Source organism: Natator depressus, chromosome 28 (genome assembly GCF_965152275.1).
Source record: "Natator depressus isolate rNatDep1 chromosome 28, rNatDep2.hap1, whole genome shotgun sequence".
Lineage (NCBI taxonomy): Eukaryota > Metazoa > Chordata > Testudines > Cheloniidae > Natator > Natator depressus.
Genome location: NC_134261.1, coordinates 8,366,348 through 8,368,847, shown reverse-complemented (window position 1 = coordinate 8,368,847; position 2,500 = coordinate 8,366,348). Strand labels below are relative to the sequence as shown.

Sequence of the window (2,500 nt, the reverse complement as noted above, 5' to 3'; positions counted from 1 at the left end):
TGAATGTATGGGGTTGACCTGCTGGCCGCTTTCCTTCCCGGCCACCAGGTCAACCCGCTGAAAGTATGGGGTTGACCTGCTGGCCGCTTTCCTTCCCGTCCACCAGGTCAACCCGCTGAATGTATGGGGTTGACCTGCTGGCCGCTCTGCTTCCCGGCCACCAGGTCAACCCCCTGCCGGTATGGGGTTGACCTGCTGGCCGCAGAGGGCAGGCTCCGGGTTGACCTGGTGGCCGGCAGGGACTTCAGCCCCAGGGCCCCTGGCAGGGCGACCCTGCCCTTGTTCCCCAGAAAAGGAGAGAGCTGGCTCGCAGCGGGAAAAGCTGCCTACGGCACCTGGGATTCCCAGGCGGTCACCCATCCAAGTACTAGCCAGGCCCGGGACGGTTTACCTTCCGAGATCGGACGGGATCGGGGGCCTTCCGTCCGGTATGGCCGTAGGCACTCGGCTCCGGTCCGCCTCGTCCCCTTTCCCTTACTGACTCCCCTGCCTCGGGTGGGCCCGATCCTTTTTTCCGTTTTTTTTTTTTCCGCTCCGGAGGCTTCGTGAGCCCCCCCCAACACCCCTTTGGGGGTCGGTGAAATTTTTTTTTTTCAGACTTCCAGGGGCCCGATCCTGGCCGCGGGCACCCGGCTCCGGGCACCCGGCTCCGGGCCGCCTCGTCCCCTTTCCCTTACTGACTCCGCTGCCTCGGGTGGGCCCGATCCTTTTTTCCGTTTTTTTTTTTCCGCTCCGGAGGCTTCGTGAGCCCCCCCCAACACCACTTTGGGGGTCGGTGAAAAAATTTTTTTCAGACTTCCAGGGGCCCGATCCTGGCCGCGGGCACCCGGCTCCGGGCACCCGGCTCCGGGCCGCCTCGTCCCCTTTCCCTTACTGACTCCCCTGCCTCGGGTGGGCCCGATCCTTTTTTCCGTTTTTTTTTTTTTTTCGCTCCGGAGGCTTTATGAGCCCCCCCCAATACCACTTTGGGGGTCGGTGAAAAAAATTTTTCAGACTTCCAGGGGCCCGATCCTGGCCGCCGGCACCCGGCTCCGGGCACCCGGCTCCGGGCCGCCTCGTCCCCTTTCCCTTACTGACTCCCCTGCCTCGGGTGGGCCCGATCCTTTTTTCCGTTTTTTTTTTTTTCGCTCCGGAGGCTTTATGAGGCCCCCCCTAACCGTTTTTGGGGTCGGTGAAAATTTTTAGTCAGACTTCCAGGGGCCCGATCCTGGCCGCGGCTTCGCAGGCTGGCCTGGGGGGGGGGGCATCTCTAGCTCCGGCCGCGGACGGCGAGACGCTCGGCCACCAGGTCAGCCCGGAGGAAAAGGCTGAAAAAAATGTCTAAGTCCCCCCGGGACACCAGGTCAACCCGGAGGAAAAGGCTGAAAAAAATGTCTAAGTCCCCCCGGGACACCAGGTCAACCCGGAGGAAAAGGCTGAAAAAAAGTCTAAGTCCCCCCGGGACACCAGGTCAACCCGGAGGAAAAGGCTGAAAAAAATGTCTAAGTCCCCCCGGGACACCAGGTCAACCCGGAGGAAAAGGCTGAAAAAAAGTCTAAGTCCCCCCGGGACACCAGGTCAACCCGGAGGAAAAGGCTGAAAAAAAGTCTAAGTCCCCCCGGGACACCAGGTCAACCCGGAGGAAAAGGCTGAAAAAAAGTCTAAGTCCCCCCGGGACACCAGGTCAACCCGGAGGAAAAGGCTGAAAAAAAGTCTAAGTCCCCCCGGGACACCAGGTCAACCCGGAGGAAAAGGCTGAAAAAAATGTCTAAGTCCCCCCGGGACACCAGGTCAACCCGGAGGAAAAGGCTGAAAAAAAGTCTAAGTCCCCCCGGGACACCAGGTCAACCCGGAGGAAAAGGCTGAAAAAAAGTCTAAGTCCCCCCGGGACACCAGGTCAACCCGGAGGAAAAGGCTGAAAAAATGTCTAAGTCCCCCCGGGACACCAGGTCAACCCGGAGGAAAAGGCTGAAAAAAATGTCTAAGTCCCCCCGGGACACCAGGTCAACCCCGAGGAAAAGGCTGAAAAAATGTCTAAGTCCCTGCTCGGCCATCAGGTCAACCCCATTCAAAGTGACGGGTTGACCTGATGGCCGGCAGTCTCACGGAAGTCCGGATGGGGTCGCCAAAAGTGCCCTCGGCCGACCGAGAGAACCAGGAGGTCGGATAGGATTTCAGATTGGTCCCCCTAAATTGGCGGTTGGATTTTTCGACTAGTTCATTTTGACGGGTGCGAGGAGATTTCTGAGAACAGGTTTTTCGGAACCTGTGAGAACCAGAGATGAGCCTCGGGGACCAATCTGCGCGTTGTACCCGATCTTGTGAGGGGGGACAGGGGCACGTTGGCAGGTGGGGCGGCCCCCGGCCCCCCCGAGCCCCCCCTTTTCCGGCTCTTTTCCTCCGGGGACCCCGTCGTCCCCTCGCACCCCCGGTGCAGGCCCGGTGGCCGGGATGCGAACTCCGACTGTCGGCGCCCCCCGGAGGGAGGGGGGGCCCGCTCCTCTCTCGCCTTCCGATCGAT

The 2,500-nt window shown here is 60.6% G+C and overlaps 1 non-coding gene across 1 annotated transcript; it reads right to left on the bottom strand.

Annotated features, from left to right (window-relative positions):
* Positions 1-323: 323 nt before the first annotated feature.
* Positions 324-442, bottom strand: LOC141980004 (5S ribosomal RNA). The gene has a single exon (XR_012637384.1). It is a non-coding gene; the product is annotated as a 5S ribosomal RNA (ribosomal RNA).
* Between the last annotated feature and the right edge of the window lie 2,058 nt (positions 443-2,500).